The sequence below is a fragment of the Schistocerca piceifrons genome, chromosome 2 (genome assembly GCF_021461385.2).
Source record: "Schistocerca piceifrons isolate TAMUIC-IGC-003096 chromosome 2, iqSchPice1.1, whole genome shotgun sequence".
Taxonomy (NCBI): Eukaryota; Metazoa; Arthropoda; class Insecta; order Orthoptera; family Acrididae; genus Schistocerca; species Schistocerca piceifrons.
In genome coordinates, this window is record NC_060139.1 from 440,758,879 (window position 1) to 440,769,856 (window position 10,978).

The following is a 10,978-nucleotide window of genomic DNA, read 5'->3' on the forward strand; positions in this document are numbered from 1 at the left end:
TGCTCATAAGAAAGAAAAAGCGCAGGCCGCAGAATTTTTTAGTGGCTTTCCATCTTTGTGAACATCTTACTCTGTTGTTTAGGTGTGGTCCAGTCTAATGCATGTCTACTCACCAAGTGGTGGCAGGGGAACACACACACAAAAGTATTTAACTTTTACAGGCTTTCAGAGCCAGTGGCTCCTTCTTCTGGCAGAAGAGTTGAAGGTGAAAGAAGAGGGGTGAAGGAAAAGGACTGGAGAGGTTTAGGGAAAGGTGTAGACTTCAGAAAAGTCACACTGAACCCTGGGTCAGAGGAGACTTACTGGACGGGATGAGAAGGAAAGACTGATTGTCTTCTGCCAGATGAAGTAGCCACTTTGAAAGCTTGTAAAAGTTAAATCCTTGTGTGTGTGTGTGTGTGTGTGTGTGTGTGTGTGTGTTTCCTCCTGCTGCTGCTGCTTGTTGAGTAGATTTTTTATCTCTCAATTTATATTATATTATCAGTAATTGATTATTTTCATTGTTATGCCTTATACATATGCTACTTCAGGGCTTACTTTGTGAACTGGAAGTGTGTGTTCAACTCTCACTGAACTGAAGATCCAGAGTTTTGGTGAATCACAGAGCACACATCTAAGAAATTCAGTGTCTGGTTCATGCTTTGTAAAACCAACTTCTTGCTTAACACTGTAGGGAAGCAGGCCTTGTCCAATCATACAAGGGAAATAAGCGTGTTGAGCTCGAGGCTACAACCAGGTGCAACTCCAAGGCAATTGCATCAAGCATCTACTGCAGGAACTTCTGGATGATGGCTGATGGTGCTAGATACCTGCAGGGGGAGGCCGTGATAAAGGCAGAGAACCAGTTGTGTGTGTTGGTTGCTCAGAGACACCAATCTTCTTGGGACACAGGCATTATTTAACCTCTTACTAGATGAGTTCCTAAACAGTAACATTACCTACAAAATGCAGCTTCAAAAGTAAATTTTAGCATTGTGTGACTGGAGCCATTTTTCATTAAACAACTACAGAAGATTATTCCTGCCTCTGATGTGGTAGTGATTGAGTCTGATATGTTTGTACATGAGTTTGATATGTTTGTACATTTCTGGAATAGTGTACTGGGCCAGGCTTCGAGCAGCTACCTCACTTCTGTGTGTTTGAGAAAAGGTGCTGCAAAACATTTTGTTGAAGGATTTGAGATAACTCTGAAATGCAGATTGTTCAAGGTGTCAATGGCCTGCCATAATGTTAATAAGGCATTCCTAAGGCAGCTGAAAAGGAAGCTCAAAGTTGAGGGTAATCCAGAGGATCCCACTTTTGGACTTTGAGACATATGACTTACATACAGTGCATGGTGACTTTGAGGCAGGGTGTGATAACGTTGGTTGGGATCTTGTTCGGTTTCTGAGAGCTTTATGTAATCTATTTAATGAAATATTCTGTCCCACCAAGCCAATTTCAACAAGTTTACAAACACCTCTGTTTTACCACAGAAGTTCTGTGCTGTTTTTTCAGGTAGAAAATAAAATGTTGTCAATCTGGGTTCAGCAAATATTAATGGCTGTTTAAAAATGCATAAAGGATGTAGAAAGAGTAAAGAAGGGACAGAAGTAGGTAAAATCATAAACTCAAGGTCACCACTGGATTTCCTGTGAGTCATAGCTACCAAGTAGTGTGTCTGTCTTTGAGGGAAAAGATGCTGATAGCTCTTCTTGCCTTTCTTGAGACTGTGGCTGCTCAGATTGAGTCGTTTCTGACTAAATTTCAGCCATTGATCCCTTTTACATCTTTCCTCTATACCCCCCCTCCACCTAGGCTGTATGGGAAGGACTTCGTGGTATGGAATGGGTAGCAGCTGTTTAACTGCAAGTATTGATGATGGTTGGTAGGTTTGATATGGGTAGAGGTACTGATGTAGCCACCTTTGAGATGGAGGTTGACATCGAGGATGGTGGCTTGACTGGTTGAGTAGGACCAGGTGAAGCGAATGGGGGAGGAAGTGTCGAGGTTCTGGAGGAATGTGGATAGGGTGTCCTACCCCCGATCCAGATTACGAAGGTGTCATCACTCACTATTCAGAACCCAGTCCCACAGATTGTTCCTGCATTGTTGCTTGGTTCATGGAATCTGGGAATCTGCCAAAGCAGTCTTACAATCAAATTACCCATCTCCAGCTGTCACCCTTCCTTCCACAATGACCTGTATCTGTTCAGATTCCACCAGTCCTTAGCCCTCACCAATATAGTCCCACAAAACCATCTCAATCAGGCTCAAACCTCCTTGCAATACCTTCTTTCCATCCATAAAATTCTCCTGCTATACAATCCCAAAGTCGTGGATACCATAACGCACATGGAAACTCTTGCCTTCCAGGAACTAGAGCAACATCCACAATGCTACCTTAAAAATTCTCCAACCTGCTCACCTTGGACTACCACTGTCCACCACCTCTACAACTACCTCCAAATGACTCCAAACCCTGTCTTGCTGATCTACTATTTTTACACCGCCCTCCAAAACACCCTCCGAACACCACACAAAATCCAGAACCCAAACAGATCCTTGAGCCTTTCCTCCAAAAGCCTTAGCCCCACAGAAGTATCAGTCCTTCCCAGAGGCCTCACCTTTTACCCCTCCCGAATTCAATCATGCAGGACTTGTTAAAGACCTTCTCTCGCTTTCCCGTCCATACAGTGGAAACACTTTTTCTCCACCAACCCTACCAATCAGACTCAACCAAAGATCACTATTGAATCCTGCCTAACTTAGTTCACTCCTCCATCCAGCTGCAATCCATTCCCACTGCCCCCAAATCACCCCCTGTTAACTTTCCAGAATTTCTTATCCTCAAACCTTGCCTCATCATCATTCCCCAAATCCCTCAACATGCAAACTAACCTTACACTCACAGAAAGATCCACAATCCAAACCTAAAAACTGATCCCGACCTTATAATTCTACCTCCTGACAAGGGCTCCATCACTATTGTTTTGAACTGAAAGGATTATGTGGTAGAAGAATTCCAGCAACTGTCAGATTCATCCACCTACAAACCCAGCCACAGTGACCCCATTCCAGAAATCCAGCAGGATCTTCAGTCTCTCCTCAAATTCTTAGTCCCATTCCAGAACCTCTCCCTGGAGTCCATCTCTCTCCTCTCCCCTACCACTTCCTGCACTCCTACCTTTTATATGCATCCTAAAGTCCATAAACCCAACCACACAGGATGCCTCATTGTGGCCAGTTACTGTACCACCACTGAGAGAATCTCTACTCTCGTAGACCAAGACCTTCAGTTTATTACCCACAACTTCTGCTCCTATATAAAAGGTACCAACCATTTCCTCAACTGTATCTTCACAGTTCCTGTTCCTTTATCACACTATGCCCTGCTTGTCACTATTGATGCCACTTCCCTTCACACTAACATCCTTAATGCCCATGGCCTTAATGCTATTAAACACTACCTTTGCCAATGCTCAATGGATTCCAAACCAACACCCTCCTTCCTAGTTGCCCTGACCAACTATATCCTCACCCACAATTACTTCTCCTTTAAAGGCATTACCTACAAACATATCTGGAGTATGGCTATGGACAACCATATGGCACCATCCTATACGAACCTATTCATGGACCATCTAGAGAAATCGTTCCTAAGCACCGAGAATCCCAAACCCTTCACCTGGTTCAGATTCACTGATGACATCTTCATGAGGGGTGAGAACACCCTATCCACATTCCTCCAGAACTTCGACACCTTCTTGCCCATTTACTTCACCTGATCCTACTGAACCCATCAAGCCGCCTTCTTAATGTTGACCCCCGCCTCATAGATGGCAACATCAGTACCTCTATCTGTATCAAACCTACCAACCACCAGCAATACCTTCAATTCAACAGCTGCCATTCATTTCATACCAAGCAATCCCTTCCATATGGCCTAGCCATCAGCAGCCACACATCTCTAGTGACAAGCGGTCTCTCTCAAAATATACTGAGGGTTTCACTGAGGCCTTTACAGATCTCTATACATGATAGTGCATCTGCTGGTATGTTCAGCTTCCCTTGTATATAAACAATGCAGGTGGTGAATTGGCTAATGTAATCTAAATGGTGTAGTTGCCTCAGCAATGCTTTATCTGATTTTACAGCAAAGGCATATGTTGGCAGTTTGTGACCTGTATAAAAAAGTGAACTGTCAGCCCTCTAGTAAGTGCCTGAATTTCTTGACTGTGACATGAGTTGGATACATTTCATGGTCATAGGTTTCCCAACACTGCTGTGAAGGTGACAGCTTCTGACTGAAAAATGCTATGGGCTGCCAACAATGTTCAATGTATTGTTGCAGTACAGCAACAATGGCTGCAGATGAGGTAACAACCATAAGTGCGAGTGAAGCCTGTGTCATGGGGTGTGCTAATTGGGCAGCCTCTGCAATTGCTTGCTGTTTTTGGTTGGTGGTTGGTTGGTTTGTGGGGGGTGAAGGGACCAGACTACTGTTTTTACAGCTTGAAAAATTTCATCTGCTTCGCTTGTCCAATGGAACTTGGCATTTGGTTTGGTGTGCCCTTAGTAAATTCGTTCAGGGACACTGTTATCAATTTGTAATTGTATACAAATCTTTGGTAAAAATTTATAACCGCTAAAAACCGGTGCAGCTCTCTGATTGTAATGGGGCGAGGATACTTTTTTATGGATTCCACTTTATCTTGTGGCAGTCGAATACCATGTGCATCTATCATGTAACCCAGAAACTGCACATCCCTCACTCCAAAAGTACACTCTGAAGGATTAATTACTAAGCCTTGAGTGAGCAAACAATTAAATATCTGAGTCAGGTGATGTAAATGTTCTTCTTCCATTGCAAATATCACCAAGATATCATCTATGTAAACATAACAGAAATATAAGTCCCTAGTGATCTCATCCATGAAGCATTAAAGCGTCTGTGCTGCATTGCACAGACCAAAAGGCAGCCTAGTTAAGCTGAATCGACCGAAAGGTGTTGTCATTGCTGTCTAGGGGATGTCTTCTACAGCAATGGGGATCTGATAGTGTGCCTGGACTAGATCAGTAGTGGAAAATATACTCTTACCATGAACATTGGTAGAGAAGGCTTCTGTGTTTGGCACCGGGTATTGATCCAGGATGGTCCTCACATTGAGCTGTCAGTAAGCACCACATGGACGCTATCCGTTCTTCTTTGGTACCAAAAGGATTGGGGCTGTCTGACTGTTACTCAAAACTTTGCAAATGCTCATTGACAACAAGCTGTGCAATTCCTGCTTCACCACTCACAACTTTTCTGGTGTCAGATGTCTAGGCCTAGTGTGAAATGGCTGGGCTGGTGGTCAAAATGTAATGTACTGTCATGTGTTTAACTTGTAGGAGAGTAGGCGACTGCTGCATCTCCTGCTACTGTACGTACTGTCACAGGAGTGATGCAACACACCTTCCCTGGAGTATGCAGTTTTCTAGTGGAATCGATCAGCTGCTTGCATCAGAGGTTAAGTATCAGAACATAAAAGGATAAAACATCAACTCCTATGACAGGCTGCAATATATCCGTTACTGTGATGCACCACTCAAATGTATGGCATAGTCCAACATTAAGCAACAATGTGAGCTGACCGAATGTTTTAATCTTAGAGTTGTTAGTGGTAAACAAACAAGAATTGTCACAGATCTGGTGTGGTACATGAGTTACTGGGTACACAGACACTTCTGCCCCTGTGTCCATTAGGTATTGTTTTTTTGTGTTGTGGTCGGTGACAAAAAGTCAACATGCATTACTAGTATGAGCAGTTGTTGTTGCTGTGCTTTCCACTTCATGTTTCCACTTGCATGGGGGTGTACAGTTACATGCATCATTGCCAAATTTCTTGTGGTAGCAACACAAATTTTGTGTTGATGGCGATCGGATATGACTTGTCAACGACCAGGGCACAGTTGATGATGTTTGTGCATCATTTGTAATGTGGCTACTTGCATGGCAAGCTCCACTAATTGCAACTGGAACAATGCTAGTGTCACTGAAGATGTATTCTCTTGCTGTGGTGTCAGTGTTAATACATTTGTTGTGGGATACATCTCAACAATCCGGTTCACTGTTTGTGCTAAAGCATTTAAATCACCCGTGCACACTGTCAGAATTTTTTGAGTGTCAGAGGGTAGCTGGGCAACCAAATATTGTGCAGCATGTCATTGCTCACTGTGTTGCTTGCCAGTGTGTGCACACAGCGTAAAAAATGTGGCAAGGTTTGATCACGGAGCTCCTCAGTCCGTAAAAGCTTCTCTAGTCATTTCGCTTCCGATTGTGATAGGCATGTCACTAGTGCATTCTTAATTGATGCATACCATTTGGCATTGGGTGGTGCAGCAAGGATATCTTGTACCTCAGCAGCTAAGTCTTCTGTTAGTGCTGCAATTACGTAGCTATACTTCATTTCATCTGCTGATATCTGTGCAAGGACAAACTGGCTTTCAACCTGCGCAAACCACAATACTGGGTTATGTGGCCAGATTGGTGGGGGTTTAATTGTAGCCCTGTTAACAGTGCTGCTTGTAGCTAACTCTGTGATGACTTATGGATTGTCAATTTTTGTGTGAGAATGAGTGCAGCACGGCTGATGCAGAAGTAAGGAACATTCACATTAGGATGTGGTGCGAAACGCTGAAGCTGACATGGTCATGTTGTTGTGTTATCATCTGGGTCACCAAATATGAGGTATCCGGTAGAATTGAACATTTATTTCAACATAAGACACATCTATACAGTATAGCTTGGAAGCATGGAAGGCTGAACAATTAACAGTTAAGAGAGACATGGAATCATCTATATCACTCACGTCAAAGAGTAACTATAATAACAAACACTAGTCACATGGACTGTACATATATCAATGTACATTTGCATTTGCAGGGACAGAATTCGATGCTACACCCTCCTTGGAATAAGTTTTTACGTAACAGTACACGGTTAAGTCAGAGTTGTACTTGAATGGTGCAATAACTTTTTGTTGAGCAGACAGCCCAAGAAGTATCCATGTTAATTGCTGAGTTAGCTTTTGAATGAAAAACTTAATAACAAAAACACTAAGGCAGCCAATACCAAAGTCCACACATGTTCCTGGTGCAGAGGCCACATTTTAGCAAAGGTTGGTAGCAACACTGGCAGCACCATGCACAGAATGTTGCTGTTGAAAATCTTAGTAGCTCAAATAACTAATGGGAATGCAGCCAGGTCAAGTCATCGTCAACTGCTGATATTTTGATAGAAGCACACCCTGCCATTTTCAAGGCGTAACTGCAGTATATAAGAGTTGTGCAAAGGAATTTAAAACCTCAGTTTTGAGACATGCTACAGAAAGGTAACACTTGCACATGCCATAAATACTAGCACCATCACAAACAAAGACTACCAACATCTGATGTTATCAACAGTGAAACTGATAATCAACAGGTGAGGTAGCATTAACCCGGTCCCTCTGTTTTTTGGCAAGAGATAGAGCAGGATTCCATACAGAATTTAAACAAAAACTACCATCTCTATTCATAAGGTTACCTGCTAATTTAATATCAACAGTACACCAAAGTAATGTGAATATTCAATGAAATTAGCAATTAATACATTCCTTACTTCAGCTTCTCAGTGCTATACAACTATGATCACCTGAAGTATGGAATACTATGCAGGCACATTCTTTGCTGTATAAGTATTCCTCAAACTATATGTAATAAAACTTTATATAATGACAAATAGATATGTTCAGTGTGCAAATTATATGACTGACAATTATTAATCCATTCAGCTGTGTCTCTGCATCTGATGGTTTATATGCAAATTCTTTTTAACTAACTCCTTTTCTGATCCAACGAAGTTACATCACTGTAGGACAATTTTACCATAGCTCAACCAAGTAACCCTCCTTTCAAAACACCCTTAAATTTATTGTGTAAATAGCATTGTGTAAATCATGTCTATAATACAAATATTCCTTGGACATAACTTGCTGAAAGTGTACTCATCATGGCTCAATAGTAGACTTGCATTTCAACACCTCTATGATTTCCCATAAATTATTTACATAAGTGTCATGTAATTCACATCTACCAGTTTCCATCCCATTCAGATAATTCCTCCAGGGCACACCTTTTTTTCTTGTCTTCGAATATGTTTGTAACATATTCGCTGGAGGGCTACCAAGAGTTGCGTACTAGCAGTGCCTTGAGTACTATCCTCTCCTGTGGACACTGTCTCTCCTGCAAGAAATACAAGCCCCGTCATTACCCATCAACATGGATATGAGTGGCATGTCATTGTTGGGTCTAGGCATCCTGTACAGGGTAGGCAGGGACCAGGGAGGAGTCAGAGTGTTATAATTTTGGGGAAACTTGCTTTGTCCCTTGTCAAGAGGAGGCAAACACATTAATTGTCAGCATTTCAAATTTATAGTGAATACTGGTTCCCATTAGGGAAGAGGCTGCAAGGGATGGGATGGAACACCAGCTTCTGTGACAAGCTAGACTTTGACTTCCTATACTTGTGTCATAGGTTCCAGTTTTGTAGGGTCCCCTTAATGGATCAGATGTGCACTACACATCAGAGGCAGCTACCCAAGTGGTTGCACACAAAGGTGTTTTAGATTAGGTGACGCCACATGTAATCCAGATAATAATATTTGTGGGAAACCCAGAAGTATCACTGTAAGATCCAAAGAAATGCCTCCTGCAAAAGAAAGTGTCAAAATCCTAGTGGTTAACTGCTGAATCACTTGCAACTAAGTGCCAGAGTTTGAACTGCTTCTAAAAAGCATTTAATCTCACTTAACATTTGACACGGAAAACTGGTAAAATCGTGAAGTTGACATTAGTGAAATCTTTGGTGGAAATTTAAGAGTATACTGAAAGTACAGGGAAACGGGAAATTGAGGTGGTATATCTGTTAGAGTAGATAAGAAACTCAAATCTGCTGAGATAGAAATTGAAGCTGCTGTAACATTGTTTGGGCAAGACTCAGTATCAAGGATGGGAAAAATATTATAACAGGGTCCTTCCATCAACCATCAGATTCTCCCCTTGATGTAACCAAAAACTTTACAGAAAAACCTCATTTAGCTTGTACATAAGTTTCCTAATGATACTATACTCATTGGACAAGACTTTAATCATCCAACAGTCAGTTGAAATAATTATACTTTTGTTAGTCATGGTCAAGACAAGTCGTCCTGTGAAACATTACTAATTGCCTTCTCTGAAAACTACCCAGAACATATAGTTCAGAGCCCCACTCATGATGGAAATAATACACTCCTGGAAATGGAAAAAAGAACACATTGACACCGGTGTGTCAGACCCACCATACTTGCTCCGGACACTGCGAGAGGGCTGTACAAGCAATGATCACACGCACGGCACAGCGGACACACCAGGAACCGCGGTGTTGGCCGTCGAATAGCGCTAGCTGCGCAGCATTTGTGCACCGCCGCCGTCAGTGTCAGCCAGTTTGCCGTGGCATACGGAGCTCCATCGCAGTCTTTAACACTGGTAGCATGCCGCGACAGCGTGGACGTGAACCGTATGTGCAGTTGACGGACTTTGAGCGAGGGCGTATAGTGGGCATGCGGGAGGCCAGGTGGACGTACCGCCGAATTGCTCAACACGTGGGGCGTGAGGTCTCCACAGTACATCGATGTTGTCGCCAGTGGTCGGCGGAAGGTGCACGTGCCCGTCGACCTGGGACCGGACCGCAGCGACGCACCGATGCACGCCAAGACCGTAGGATCCTACGCAGTGCCGTAGGGGACCGCACCGCCACTTCCCAGCAAATTAGGGACACTGTTGCTCCTGGTGTATCGGCGAGGACCATTCGCAACCGTCTCCATGAAGCCGGGGTACGGTCCCGCACACCGTTAGGCCGTCTTCCGCTCACGCCCCAAAATCGTGCAGCCCGCCTCCAGTAGTGTCGCGACAGGCGTGAATGGAGGGACGAATGGAGACGTGTCGTCTTCAGCGATGAGAGTCACTTCTGTCTTGGTGCCAATGATGGTCGTATGCGTGTTTGGCGCCGTGCAGGTGAGCGCTACAATCAGGACTGCATACGACCGAGGCACACAGGGCCAACACCCGGCATCATGGTGTGGGGAGCGATCTCCTACACTGGCCGTACGCCACTGGTGATCGTCGAGGGGACACTGAATAGTGCACGGTACATCCAAACCGTCATCGAACCCATCGTTCTACCATTCCTAGACCGGCAAGGGAACTTGCTGTTCCAACAGGACAATGCACGTCCGCATGTATCCCGTGCCACCCAACGTGCTCTAGAAGGTGTAAGTCAACTACCCTGGCCAACAAGATCTCCGGATCTGTCCCCCATTGAGCATGTTTGGGACTGGATGAAGCGTCGTCTCACGCGGTCTGCACGTCCAGCACGAACGCTGGTCCAACTGAGGCGCCAGGTGGAAATGGCATGGCAAACCGTTCCACAGGACTACATCCAGCATCTCTACGATCGTCTCCATGGGAGAATAGCAGCCTGCATTGCTGCGAAAGGTGGATATACACTGCACTAGTGCCGACATTGTGCATGCTCTGTTGCCTGTGTCTATGTGCCAGTGGTTCTGTCAGTGTGATCATGTGATGTATCTGACCCCAGGAATGTGTCAATAAAGTTTCCCCTTCCTGGGACAATGAATTCACGGTGTTCTTATTTCAATTTCCAGGAGTGTACATTACACCTAATGGCTACAAACAGACCTGACATCTTTGAGGATGGTTAAGGACTATCAGGCAGCTATAGCAACAATGAATACCTAAACGCAAAGGGCAACTAAAACAAGCAGAAAGGTTTATATATTCAGTAAACTAGACAGAGAAACAGTAGTGTACCTCAATGAGGAACTTCAAACATTTAGCTCAGGGCAGGAGCTTGTAGAGGAGCTATGGCTCAAGTTTAAAAGAATAGCTGACCATGCACTGTATACATATGTAC